The sequence below is a fragment of the Leopardus geoffroyi genome, chromosome B1, assembly GCF_018350155.1.
Source record: "Leopardus geoffroyi isolate Oge1 chromosome B1, O.geoffroyi_Oge1_pat1.0, whole genome shotgun sequence".
In the NCBI taxonomy this organism is placed as follows: Eukaryota; Metazoa; Chordata; class Mammalia; order Carnivora; family Felidae; genus Leopardus; species Leopardus geoffroyi.
The window spans coordinates 64,728,709-64,744,110 of NC_059327.1; positions in this window are offsets into that span (position 1 = coordinate 64,728,709).

Genomic DNA, 15,402 nt, shown 5'->3' on the forward strand with positions numbered 1-15,402 from the left:
GCCTGGGTGGCTCAGTCGGTTAAGCGTCTGACTTCGGCTCAGGTCACGATCTCACAGTTCGTGAGTTCGAGCCCCGCGTCGGGCTCTGTGCTGACAGCTCAGAGCCTGGAGCCTGTTTCAGATTCTGTGTCTCCCTCTCTCTGACCCTCCCCCCGTTCATGCTCTGTCTCTCTCTGTCTCAAAAATAAATAAACATTAAAAAAAAAATTTTAAAAAATGTGTTTGATTTTAGAAGGCAGACATTGTCTTTATTAAAATTGTTTTTGCTTTTTTTGAGTAGTCTCTTTTGTGTCTCTCTTCAAGCTTAAATTTTTTTTTTTTTTGACTAATGGTTTCCCTCTCATGATGTTCCCACAACATCCTATTTCTGCTCACTAATGAAACATTTCTACCCCGTGGTATAACCACTGATGTCCCAGTCTCCTTCCTCTGCTTCTTGAAGCTTCTTGGAGGCAGGAGCTATTTTACATGACTGCCCCCAGTGCATTTAACACAGTGCCAGGTACTTAGAAGTTTTTCAAAAAAATTTTCTTAAACGAATGTATAATGACTAAATTGCGTTCCTTCTCATTTATGACCACATGGACTTTACATCTTGACACTTTTGTCCTCCTAAACTCATATTTATTGAAGAGATCTTTTCTCTTTTATTATGTTATTTCCCTTCTAAACTAAGCAAAAATGACATTTTAGATTCTAGGAACTTGCATGTTTCGTCCTGTAAGTCAAACACATGTCAGACTTTTTACATTGAACGTACACATGAATGCAAATTCTAGCCTAGGAAAGACTTTTAGTTAACAAAGAGAAATTCTAAAACTAATTTTTAATGTTTTGATAATGTAATGATACTGGAAAATATCATCATCTTTCCTTACCAAAACCTGGGATCTTTAACGTTTTTCTGCCTTGGGGGACTAATGGGAAATTTTGTCTTTCTCCACTTAGGTGCTATGGAAACAAATTGCTACCTGAGAACCGTCTTAATATGTAGGTGCATTTTTGTTGAAATGGCCACTTCTAAGATTCTCATTCAGCTGTGTAGGCTGCTGATTCCTTATCTTTACATAAATAATGAAGTGAATATAAAATTCTTCTCTTGTATGCATAGATGTCAGTGACTTAATGGTAAGTCTGGGGTCAACAACAGATCCAGAGTGATTCAGGAAGAATAAAGAGTATGCCTTCTAAACACATATTATGGAACCACTGGGTTTTCTTAAGCCCAAGAACAAAAATCAACTGTTTCAGTACAAGAGCATAATTATAATGTAGCTTGTATAAATCTGGAGTAAAATGATAATAGCTAGAATTTTTAAGCACGCAGCATGTTCCAAGTACTATGTCAAGTATTTACCTGTGAGGATGCGTGGCCAATATGACCACATAAGAGGAAACTGAAGCTCAGGTTGTAAAATTTGAGCCCCATGCTGAATGACAGGTGGAGTCAGAATCAAACCAACATCTGTCTAAACTAAGTGCTACTACACTAAGGAATGAACTGAGCCTATGACAGAGTTTTAGAAAATAATTTGTTTTGTTCTCATTACAAGTTAAATTGTTAGGGCCTAACATTACCACTCATCTTTCTCACTTCAGCTGCAGAAAAGAATGAGGTGAAGACAAGTTGAGAAAAAATGGCCCTTAGGATCATATGTAGTCATAATTCCCTTCTGAATTAGAGAATCATACTTAAAAATGCAATTTGATTTTTCATATTAGTTTTATTTCTTTATAGTTAGCTGGGTATTCTCAACCCTTTTCTATTCCACAAATTTCCAAGGAAATATAAATCCATGTTCTATTATAATTTCAAAACTTGACAGCCAAATAAGTATATATTTTGACAATGAGACTACTTCTCCACACACAGTAAAAGTAGTAGAAAGAAGCAAATTTAAGCTGGAGTTCTGGGGCTAACTGGCCTTGTTCCCTTATTGCAAAAAATGTGAGTTTATGGGCACTGGTAGATCTTTCCTTACAGCCAGGATTGCTTTTTCTCAGCAATCAATTGTTCTATAGTTTCTTGGTGAGATGTGATCTCTTTCACAATCTCATTTTCTTCATTTACTCATCCCCATGGCCCAGCAAACAGCATGTTGAACTTAAGAGTCTGAGCCCATGAGAATAAGAGCCTTGCTTCCTAGGGAAAATTGATAATTTTCACAAATTAATTTAATGATTCCTTTAATACATCGTGTGTAAGTATGTGTGCACATGCAACACATCATATGAGAATGAATATATATTCTACAATACATTTATTTTCATTGCTATTCATTTCTTGATTTCTTCTAGAACTATCACCTATATAGCACTTTCACAAACTACAAAGTAGTACTATGGCTTTCCTCATTTCACAGACAAGGAAACTGAGGCATAAAGAGGTTATATAACTTCCCCAGTATCACTCAACTAGTATTGGTTTTTTTTGTTGACAATTTTTCTTCAGCTGCTTCACCTCTCCCAGCCTTCAAAGAACTGAAGAGTTAGGGCCTTGCTCTGGATGAGGCTTTGGCTTAAGGCAATGTGGCTGGTTTAATCTTCTATCCAACCCACTTGAATTTTATATCAGCAATAAAGCTGTTTCTTATTCATGTTTTTGCTGGAGTAGTACTTTTAATTTCTTTCAAGAACCTTTCCTGTGCATTCACAACTTGGCCAACTGGTACAAGAGGCCTAGCTTTTGGCTTATCTTGGCTTTTGACATGCCTTCTCATTAAGCTTAATCATTTGTAGCTTTTGATTTAAAGTGAAAGACATATGACTCTTCCACTTGTACACTTAGAAGCCATTGTAGGGTTATTAATTGTCTTAGTTTCAATATTGTTGTGTTTCAGAGAATAGGGAGTTCGGAGGAGAAAAAGAGAGACAGGAACAGCTAGTCAGTGAAGCAGAATACACACAACATGTGTTGATTAAGTTCTCCATCTCATATGGACACAGTTTCCTGGTGCCTCCAAAGAATTACAATAGTAACATCAAAGTTTACCGATCACAAATCATCACAACAGATGTAATAATTACAGGGACATCTGGGTGGCTCAGTCAGTGGAGCCTCCAGCTCTTGATTTCGGCTCGGGTCATGATCCCGTGGTTGTGCAATTGAGCCCTGTGTTGGGCTGCACACTGAGCATGGAGCCTGCTGGGGACTCTCTCTCTCTCTCTCTCTCTCTCTCTCTCTCTCTATCTCTCTCCCCTTCTGCCCCTCTACTCATGCTCTCTCTCTCTCTCTCTCTCAAATAAAAGAAATAATATAAAATAAAAACTTTAAAAAAAGGACAAAGTTTGAGATATTGTGAGAATTGGGAAAATGCAATATAGGGACATGAAGTGAGCAAATGCTATTGGAAAAATGGCACCAAGACTTGCTCAACACAGGGTTGCCACAAAACTTCAATTTGTAAAAAAAAAAAAAAACAATGTCTCTGAAGCACAATAAATAAAGTGCAATAAAACTAGGTATGCCTCTATATGACATTCTGGAAAAGGCAAAACTTTGGAGACAGTAAAAAGATCAGTGGTTGCCAGGGTTTAGGGTGGAGAGGGATGAAGAGACAGAGCACAGTGAATTGTTCGAGCAGTGAAACTACTCTGTATAATTCTATATTGATGGATACGTGTCATTATGTATTTGTCCAAACCCATAAAATGTACAATACTGAAAGTGAGCCCTCATGTAAATTACGGACTTTGGATGATGATATTGTGTTAATGTAGACCCTTTGTAAAAAATATACTGTTTTTTTTTCTGGGATTTTGATAGTGAGGGGAGATTGTGAGTATGTAGGTCAAGGAGTATACGGGTAATTTCTATACCTTTCACTAAATCACTTAATTTAGACACTGGTCTAAAAATTAAAGTCTTTTAAAAAAAAGTAAGAAGAAAAAAAAACTTCATACTTTTTAGCAGTCACTCTCATTCCTTTATCATTCCTCCCCCTGGCAACTACAAGTCCAATTTCTGTCTCTATGAATTTGACAATTCTAGGCATTTTATTAGGTGGAATTTTCCAATATGTGGACTTTTGTTATTTGATTCTTTCACTTAGCATGATGTTCTCAAAGTTCATCCATAATGTAATATGTATCAATACTTCATTTCTATCCAACAATTGCACTATTAGGTATTTACCCAAAGAATACAAAATTACATATTCAAAGGGATACATGCACCTCAATGTTTATAGGCACATTATCAACAATAGCCAAACTATGGAGAGATCCCAAATATCCATCAACTGATGAATGGATAAGGAAGATGTACACACACACACACACACACACACACACACACACATAATGGAATATTACTCAGCCACCAGAAAGAATGAAATCTTGCCATTTGCAACAATGTGGATGGAGCTAAAATATACTATGCTAAAAGAAATAAGCCAGTCAGAGAAAGACAAATACCATATGATTTCACTCATATGTGAGATTTAAGAAACAAAACAGATGAACATATGGGATGGGACAGGGGAAGAGAGGGAAACCAACTACAAGAGACTCTTAACTATAGAGAACAAAATGAAAGTTGATGGAGGGAGGTAGATGAGAGATGGACTAGATGGGTGATAATCATTAATGAAGGCACTTGTGATGAGCACTGGGTGTTGAATGTAAGTGATGAATCACTGAATTCTACTCCTAAAACCAATATTGCACTGTAGCTTAACAAACTAAAATTTAAATTAAAAACAAAGCAAAACAAAACAAAAAAACATTGAAAAAAATAAATATCCACTGACTTAAATATTTTTTAAAAACTTCACTTCTTTTTTATTGCAAATAATATTCCAATATATAGATACACCATATTTTGTTGGTCTACTCATATGTTGGTGGACATTTGGGCTGCCTTCACTTTTTTGGTTATTATGAATATGCTGCTATGAACATTAATGTATAAGTTTTTATGTGAACATACATTTCCATTTCTCTTGTATATACACCCAAGAGTGGGTCATCTCTTAATTCTGTGTATAGCTTTTTGAAGAACTGCCAAACTATTTTCCAAAGCAGTTGCATATTTTACATTCCTACCATAAGGTATGAGGTTTCCAGTTTTTCCACTCTTGCCTGTCAGTTTGATCATGCTCATCCTAGAGTTTGTAAAGTGGTATTTTATTGTGATTTTGAGTTGCATCCCCTTAATATCTAATGTTGTGGCGCATTGTTTCATGTGTTTAATGGGCGTTTATGTAACTACTTCGTAGAAATGACTATTCAGGTCCTTTGCATATTTTTAAATTGGGTTATTTCTCTTTTTATTTTTTAGTTGTAACAGTTCTTTATATATTATGGATACTAGTCCCTTATGAGGTATATGCTTTGCAAATATTTTCTGTTTCTTCATTTAATTTTAAAATGTAAGTTCCTAAGAGGAAAACTAACAAAAGAGGTATTTGAATTATTATCAAAATCTAGTTTCATTTTCACAATGATTCCTAAAGGGGAGGAAAGACCCAGAAGGCTAGAAAGGAGACAATGGCTATATATTTACTGTGTGCTAGAAATTTGATATATATCATCTCGTTTGATCTTCACAAAATACCTGCAAGTGGCCTCTTTTATCCCCATCTCATAAGTAAGGAAACTCATCTCATAAGTAAGTCAGTTCCAGTCTATCTGATTACCTCCCTCATTTTTTTCTAGAAAAAGTTAATCAAATGATTACTGTTTGCCATTAATGAGAAAATTCTGTGCAGTGCTCCAACTTCTTCCAGTGAAAGCTGCTGTATAAATGTTCATATGGATTCACTGGATGTATACAAAATATCCACCAGAGACAAAGTCACTGATCTACAGACTTGTATTGATGTCAGGCTTTGCATTTACATCTTATACTCCTAAGGGAGACAGAAGAGAAACATTTGTTGATTAAAATTGCCTCTTGGGAATGATGCATTCAAATATGTATCTGACTCAAGGTATTTTACCAGATGCTTTTATTTCTACATCAACTCATGATAATGATTAAACTGATGCCCATAAGAGGTGATAGGAATCAAACCTAGATTTATGTGACTGCAAATCACATAACAATCCATGGATTGTTCTTTCATACCTCTACACCAGCAAATATTGGAATGAAATTGTACAGCTTACTTATTTTGTTTATTTTTCATGCAATCCATATTACTGGTTGAAAAGTGAGGAAATGCAATCAAGCAAAATATTGTGCTTTTTCCAACTGACCAAAAAAAAAGTGTGCTTGTTTTTCTTTTTTTTAAATTAAGTTTTGCTAGTTGTTCTGTTTCTTAGGTTTTTGCTTTCTCTTTTATCTTGAGCCTTAGTATTTTATGGCTTTTAAAAAAAATAATGAAATGAGTAAGCACCCATATAAAACATTTTCTCTCATTCCGTCAGTTTTGTTTTATTGTTTATTTCATTTTGAAAGACTACTTTGAGGACTGTTGTGTCTATCCTACACATGCAATCTTTCTAGGTAATAATAATAGACTTAAGGGCAGGGCACCTGGGTGGCTCAATCACTTAAGCATCTGACTTCGGCTTAGGTCATGATCTGGTAGTTTGTGAGTTCAAGCCCCACATCAGTCTGTCTTGATGTCAGTACAGAGCCTGCTTTGGATTCTCTCTCTGTCGCTGCCTCTCCTCTGCTTGCTATCTCTTTCTCTCAAAAATAATAAATAGTAATGAACAATTCCTGTAATGCACCAATCTCTCTGGGCCTCAGCACTCTCATTTATAAAATGAAGAAATTAGACTAAATAATACCTATCTAATATGTATATATACATGTGTATATATATATATATACATATAGATAGATCTTTTATCTACATCTTATATATGATATATCTATATCTAGACTAATTCTATCTGATATCTAAGATAGATATAAGCTCCAAAATTTTGTGATTCCATTTAAGTAAATCTAGGAATGAGTTAATAGAAAGGAGATACCTGGTTAGGGACTGTTTGCAGGTAAAATATTCTACCTGTAACCAATCTTGTCAGTGGAGGTATCCTGAAAAATAAGGAAAGACTTTATAGCAAAGTAAGAGAGAAGCCTGTGCCATAAATAAGGACAGACTGGAAAGATGGAGAAGCTAAAATATATGACCAAAGGGAAAGAAGTTTGGCTGGAACAGAATGTAAGATTGAGGTAGACTGGGGAGGTCGGGTGCATGGAGGAGCCAACTAAGGGAACGCACCTGATTTTCCAAATGGACAATATTTTTTTAAATCTATTTTTTACTTTTTTTAATAATTTAATTTAATTTAATTTAATTTAATTTAAAAAATTAAAAAATTTTTAAAAATTTTAAAAATATTTTTAAATAATTTTTTAATGTTTATTTATTTTTGACACAGAGAGACAGACTGTGAGTGGGGGAGGGGCAGAGAGAGAGGGAGACCCAGAATCCAAAGCAGGCTCGTGGTTCCCAGCTGTCAGCACAGAGCCCAACACGGTGCTTGAACTCACAAACCGTGAGATCATGACCTACGTCGAAGTCAGATGCTTCACCGACTGAGTCATGCAGGTGCCCCAAATGGACACTATTTTTAAAGGTCATATAAAAGCTATTTTGAAACTGGGAACAGAGCAAGATATTTAGAAATATATTTAGGTATGAATGAAGTGGGGAGAGGAAAGCAAATTGGCCCAACTAACAGATTGTGCGCAAGGTGGAATTCAGATGCAACGTGGACCTTAATGAGCATAGGATCACAGAGGCCAGAGATTGTGCTGTGGTTCAAGGAAATAGTGACAATCAGCAATTAGTAAGTGTTACAAGGAAGACAGTGACCTGTCTTTCCAATAAAATGTTTTAAATTGGAAAACATTCAGTTAGAAAGGACTAATGCAGGAGTGCCTGGGTGGTTTAGTTGGTTGAGCATCTGGCTCTTGATCCCAAGGTTGTGAGATGGAGCCCGTCATCCACGCTCCACGCTCCACGCTCAGCACAGAGCCTGCTAAAGATTCTCTCTCTCTCTCTCTCTCTCTCTCTCTGCCTCTCCTCTGCTCTCTCTCTCTCTCAAAAAAGAAAAAAAAAGTACTAGTGCAAAATGACAACAAACAACAAATGCAATAAAACAACCTCATTCTGAAGAAGGAAAGGGGCTTAAGGAGAAAGAAATCCTTTGCCATCAAGTGACTAGTGCTCCAAATTATTTCGCAGAGGCTTTACCAATAGTTACCTAAGCATTTAGAACCCCACAACAGCCATAAAGCCATAAGTTAGATTGTGTTGTCATTTTAGATAAGGAAGCTGCAGGTCACCAAGATTACATAGCATCCGCCAAATCACAGTCATTTGCAAAGGCTGAATTTAATCCCACATCTGAGTTATTCCAGAAAGTGTCTACTTAAACACTGGATTATTATACTTGCCACTAGCAGCCAAATGGAAGTTTTAAAAATTGTAAACATACCCTTCAGCTTAAGCACATCCATACAACTAGTCTTTTTTTCTCAAGGACATATTGTTTTCCGATTTAAGTACTTTTTTAAGGGAAAGATTGCACCTGAGTATAAATAAATGATGTATTAACAATTTTAAATCATATCTTGAATGAAATTATAGTTTATAACTAAATAGCCATGATAATACTCTAAATGCCTTATCATTACTAGAGTGTCTTCAAAGAAGTCACCCAAATAAGAAAAACAGGATGAACATAAAGTAAGCTCATATACTAGAAACTGTGGCTCTCAGTAAAGGGTAGAATCAGTTCAATTCCTTTCAACTAACATTTAATGAGTAACCGAGATAGTGCCAAGTTCTGTGGAAGACTCCGGCAATGAAAGAAGACTGCCTTTACTCGTGACAGACATTCACTTCATGGAAGACATGTACAGAAATGTAAAATTCCAACACATAGCAGGTGGTGAATGTAACCCTAACTGTATATTTACAATTTTCTGAGAGGTACTTAACTCAGACTGAAGGGAGCTTTTTGAAGACATCTAAACCAAGCCTGGAAAGTGAGTAAGAGCATTAGCTGTGTTAAGGCCTGCTATCACATGACAGGAAGAATTACAGAGAATCTTAATCTATCCAGGTCATATAGCCTACAATACAATTATTGGAATTTTTTGCTTTTGTTTCCCTTTGTCCATGTTATACATAATTTATGCATTCAAGACAAAAGTTATTTTTAAACATTTAGTAAGAACAAATATTTTAGCTGAGAAAGGAGCTAACATTAATCAAAGATAAGTGTTAATAAAATCTCAGCTAATGTTCATAGTGTTGGAATAGTAATTAACATATTCAAGAATTATTCTTTTTCACTTGTTGGTTCCAAGTCCAATTGTTTAGAGGATGTTTCGTCCTTGAATACAGCTGTTGGCACATGAGGAGTACCTAGGATAGTGCTGGAGACTCAGAGTTTGTTAAATATATGTAGGTTGCTTGAAGAAGATGTGGTTTTACTGTGGATATCTATGGTGCAAGTTAGAAATCTGAAAGCGATAGGTACATGTGACACCTATGTGCACTTACATTTGCCTTAAGCAGAAATTTGTTTTTATCCAAACAATCAGCTTTGGGAACCAAAACCATTAGGATGAAGAGGCTGTCTTGGGGAACCCTGTGGGTATGCAGCTAGTTATTATTTCTAACTATATTGACTTTCTCCCAACTTTTGTTTGACAAAGCTATTCCATTCCAGTTTGCCATTCAAGTCACTTTAGCTTCCAAATAATAACCAAGTAAACTAAGTGGAGTTCAAGTGGGTGTAACTTACAAGTGAGCTGCACTAGGGAGACCCAGTAGTATGGTTGACTTGATATTAAGGCTAAAGAACTACCATTGGCTACTCCTCCCATAGCTATTTATATTACCTGACAAATGACCACACACACACAAGAAGATGGTGTCCCAGAAAAAGCCCAAAGGCTATTTTCAGTGTCTCATAAAGCCTGACACTAAATCTCTTAAAGTTTTCATTCATATCTTGTTTTAAGTAAATTCACTACCTTTTGTTGCATAGCCCTTCCTTGACCTGATAGCTTTTTAGCTGAAAATACTTCATATTTAAATAATGTTTTGCAGTTCATAAACCAGTTCGATATAATTTGCTTCTTTTAGATGTTTTCAACAACTCTTTGTACTAAACAATTATTAGCTCCACTTTGCATATTAGGAAGCCAAGATTAAAAGAGAAAGAGAGATAGAATTTACTGATGCCGACAGGTCTTTTAAAAACCCTCTTATGTAGGTGTCCTCATTTTACAGTTGAGGAAACTGAAAGTTTAGGTAACATAAAATGAGGTCATAAAGCTAGTAAGTGGTGGAACTGTGACTTGAAATCAACTTTTGACTCTTTGGAGTAATAATCAACACGAATGATGATTGGAATCACATTTTTCAATCAAAATATACCTGCCTTGCCTATATCTCAGACTTCCTGGGGACTAAGCAACCATATGTAAATTTTGAAGCCTTCCATAACTTATTCTGATGTGCACCCCTGGTTAAGATCCACTGTTTCCCCATTTGATTTTTTATTATAAATTACCTTAAACTAGACTCAGATCATCAAGAATCATTCTTCATCCTTTTAAAATGACTTCTTGACTTAACTACATTTAAACATCTGACATGGATTCTGACCATGCAGGCCATTAATAACTGACCATTAATAATTATGAAACTTGACTAAGAGATACCTAGTTTTTACTATCCTGTACTACCCTCAATATATGTTTATAGTATAATTACTTAAAACATTTTAAGCACATACAAAGTTACAATAATAACGATAATATTGGTACAGAAATAGGTAAAGATATAAACAATGGAACAAAAGAGTCTAGGAACAGAGATCCACATTTTTATTAAATGAGTATATATCATATTCTTTATCATTACTGTAGTAATTGTTGTTGTTGACAAAAGTTATTCTAAAGAGCAGTGAGGTAACTCTCAATATAGTTACCTCTAAGAAATATGGCACCCTCCCCCCTCCAAAATAAATTGTACCCCTACTTCAGACCATACAAAGAACAACAGCTCCAGGTAGATTATAGACTTCTATGTAAAAGACAATTTTTTTCTTCTAAAGCTTTTAGAAGACAGTGTAAGTGACTATCTTCATAACCTTAGGGTTAGGGTTAAGATTTCCGTCTTAAATGACACACAAAAAAGCATATTCCAGAAACAAATTAGTAAATTTTACTACATTAAAATAAGAACTCCTGTCTATTAAAAGACAACTTGGGGCGCCTGGGTGGCGCAGTCGGTTGAGCATCCGACTTCAGCCAGGTCGCGATCTCGCGGTCCGTGAGTTCGAGCCCCGCGTCGGGCTCTGGGCTGATGGCTCAGAGCCTGGAGCCTGTTTCCGATTCTGTGTCTCCCTCTCTCTCTGCCCCTCCCCCGTTCATGCTCTGTCTCTTTCTGTCCCCCAAAAAATGAATGAACGTTGAAAAAAAAAATTAAAAAAAAAAAGACAACTTATAATAGAGTGAAAATACAACTTACAGAATGGAAAAAAATATTTGTAAGCTTATACCAGAGTATTGGTATCCAATTGGGAAAACTGGACAGCTACACGCAAAAGAATGAAATTGATCATTTTCCCAAAGAAGACATTCAGATGGCCAACAGGTACATGAAAAGGTGTTCAATGTCACTAATCATCAGGGAAATTCAAGTCAAAACCCCAATGAGATATCACCTCATGTCTGTTGGAATGGCTATTATCAAAAAGACTAGAGATAAGAAGTGTTGGTGAAGATGTGGAGAAAAGAGAACCCTTGTTGGTGGGAATGTAAAGTGGTGCAGCCACCATGGAAAGTAGTACAGAGGTTCCTCAAAAAATTAAAAATAGAAGTACCATCTTTTCCAGCAATCCCACTTCTGGTGTACATCCAAAGGAAATGAAATCAGTATCTTGAAGAGATAGCTGCACTTCCATGTTCATTGCAGCATTATTCATAATAACCAGAGTATGGACACAACCTAAGTATTGAATGCTTAAAATGTGGTATACACACACACACACACACACACACACACACACACACACGGGAATATTATTCATCCCTGAAAAAGAAAAAATCCTGTCATTTGCAACTACATGGATAAACCTAGAGGGCATTATATGCCAAGTGAAATAAACCAGAGAAAGACAAATTCTTCTTGGTATTACTTACATTTGAAATCTAAAAAAGAAAGTAGAAGGTACAAAAACGGAGAGTAGAAAAGTGACTGCCAAGAGCTGGGGGATGAGGAAAATTCAGGAAGAGGCTAGTAAAAGGGTATGTGCTTTCAGTTATAGGGTGAATTAAGTCTGAAAATCTAATGCATAACATGGTGGCTATAATTGATAATACTGTATTATATAATTAAAACTTGTGAAGAAAGTAGAACTTAAATGTTTTGACCCCCCCCCCAAAAGAGGTAAGTATGTGAGGTGATGGATGTGTTCATTAATTCAAAGGGGGAAGCTTTTCACAATGTTTACATGTATCAAATCATCATATTGTACACTTTAAATATCTTATAATTTTATTTCTCAATTTTTCCTCAGTAAAATTGGGGAAACGACCTTCAAAGTACTGGTATCCAGACTTTCTTTAAAAATACTACTAAGAAAAAGGAAAAAAAAAACCTCAGTAAAAAAATGGGCAAAATATTTGAATGTCACAAAAAAGGAAGTTCAAATTGGTGCTAAATATAAAAGGTGTTGAATATTACCAGTAATTAAGAAAAGGTGGATTAAAACCACAATAAATTACCATTACACACCCATAAAATTGGCCAGAATGGGAATAGTGTGAATTGTACACATTGCTGGTAGGGTGTAAGTGGGTACAACCACTTTCCAAAACAATTTGGAATTATCTGGTAAAGTTGGAGAAATGTATACCCTATCATCCTACAATTTCAACCTTAGAATAGAACTCATAAAATTTCTTGCCCATGTGGATTGAATACTATACATGTAAAAGAATGTCTATAGTGTCATTGCCCTTAGTTATTCAGAAGTAGAAAGAAGTCAAGTGTCCAAAGACAGTAGAATGGATAAATCATGTATCCATGATTTACATACTGGAATATTTTATAGCCAAAAAGATTTGGCTCTATTCCAAATCTTCCACAGACAACATTAAATAAATGAAACTAGACAAAAATAATACATTTTGTATGATTCCTCCCATATGTAGCTCCCCAGACCCCCACTACATTTTTAGGGAGGCACACATGTTCGGGGAAACCATAGAGAATGTGTTACTGTAAAATCGGGGCAATGGTCACCTCAAGTGGGACAGACAAGGAATGGCATCTGGAAGAGACACATGAGGCAGAGAACCCAGAGGGCTGCAGGTTTCATTTACCATTCTGGGTGTTCTCCTTCTAATTATCCATTATGCTCTCCAATTAAACTTTATGCAATTTTCTGTATGTGTGTTATATCTCACAATTTTGAAAAAGCTTTAAAAAGCCTGCTTAAGCAGAAAACCTGACATAAATGCCATCAAATTTGAGTGCAATGAGAATATGAGGTTAGGAATTGAAAAGGGTAAATCATATGAGTTTGGTTTACTGCTGAAATGGTATACATATGTATGACTGCTAGAATCCACCAGAAGTGTTATTTTTTTAATTTCATGTGGTAGGGAGTGGCTGGAGATTCTGGAGCTGCTTTTTCCAGTTATAATAAAACATTTCAGACAATAAGCTCTAGAAATCAGAGAATGACAATACAGCTTTGCTGCTGGGGAAGCTAACAATGGAGTGCCTACAAGCCAGGCATGGTGAGGGAAATTTTAATTAATCAGCATGTTTATTTTAGTAAAAATGACACTCCCACCACTTCCTGTGTCCAGAGTCTATTATTCATATTTCTATGGGTGACATATCTTCCTGCCAAGGCCTTGCTCCTTTCTTTCTTTATTGTCTTGGATATTGAGCAAAGAGTTGCTATTTAGCCCTGACTGATTCTCGTAAGAATCTGATAAAAAAGATAAACCAAAGGATTCTTATTAAAATATAAAAAATAAAACCCTGGGCAGCATAGCAACAGATTTGGTCATAAAAGCAGGAGCACACTGTGTGAAACCTAAAACATATTTACACATTAAATGAGAACATTATGAACAAGCACAGAGAAAACAGAGCTATCACAACAATGTAAATGGAAACCAGCCCTTATCTAATTTGACACTCACAGAATCCTTCACCCTTCACTATCCAGGGAAATACAATTAAATTACAAATAGAGGTGTTCCACTTATCATTTAACATCTGTCAAGTGCCTTACATATATTATCTCCTTTAATTCTCACAAAGTTCAAAAAATTAACAATATTATGCTCCCTATTATATAGGGTGGAAACCTGAGGCTTAGGGAAATGGAGCATTTTGCACACAGCAATCCAGGGCTCATGAAAGAGTCAGAAGTCTATCCCAGGAGCCTGATTCCAGAAGCCACACTTAAACCATTATGTAATATAAGATTATATATTCCCTCCCATCTGTGAAGGATCCCAAGAGCCCCATAGAACTTCCTGGCACTTCTGGAAACACCTTGAGTGCTCTTGTTTAATGGTAATCACTAGAATAGTGCCTGGACAGCATTCTTAAACCTAAACAAATTATGGCAGATTTTAGAAGCACATGATTTATTCCTAGAAAACTTACCCATGGAGAGTCTGGTATAACTGATAAAGGATCAAGAAACATTTCTAGAAGTCTGCATCGATTCAAGGCTTGCATTTATAAAAGCTGTCTAAGAGTGTAATGTTGTCTTATCTGTGATGTCTGCCTTGACTCTTCTGGACTGTGTTTCCACATCTTTGCGTCACTGCACTTTCCACATTATACTGTTGTTTGTTTTTATTTCTCTCTTTCTTTCTCTATTACTGTACTAGATTTTGAAAGCCAATGAAGGAAAGAGGTTTGAATTCTTTTTTTTTTAATTAAAAAATTTTTTTTAATGTTTATTCTTGAGAGAGAGAGAGCATGAGCAGGGAAGGGGCAGAGTGAGAGAGGGACACAGAATCCGAAGCAGGCTCCAGGCTCCAATCCGTCAGCCCAGAGCCCTACATGGGGCTTGAACCCACAAGCTGTGAGATCATGACCTGAGCAGAAGTCAGATGCTCAACTGACTGAGCCACCCAGGTGCCCCTTTTTAAAAATGTTTTTAAACGTTTGTTTTTGAGACAGAGAGAGAGAGAGAGAGAGAGAGAGAGAGAGAGAGAGAGAGAGACAGAGCATAAGTGGGGCAGGGGCAGAAAGAGGGAGACACAGAATCCGAAGCAGGCCCCAGGCTCTGAGCTATCAGCACAGAGCCCGACTTGGGGCATGAACACATGAACCGTGAGATCATGACCTGAGCAGAAGTCCCACGCTCCACCAACTGAGTCACCCAGGTGCCCCAGGAGCTTCAAATTCTTATATCCTCAGTACCTCACACAGAATC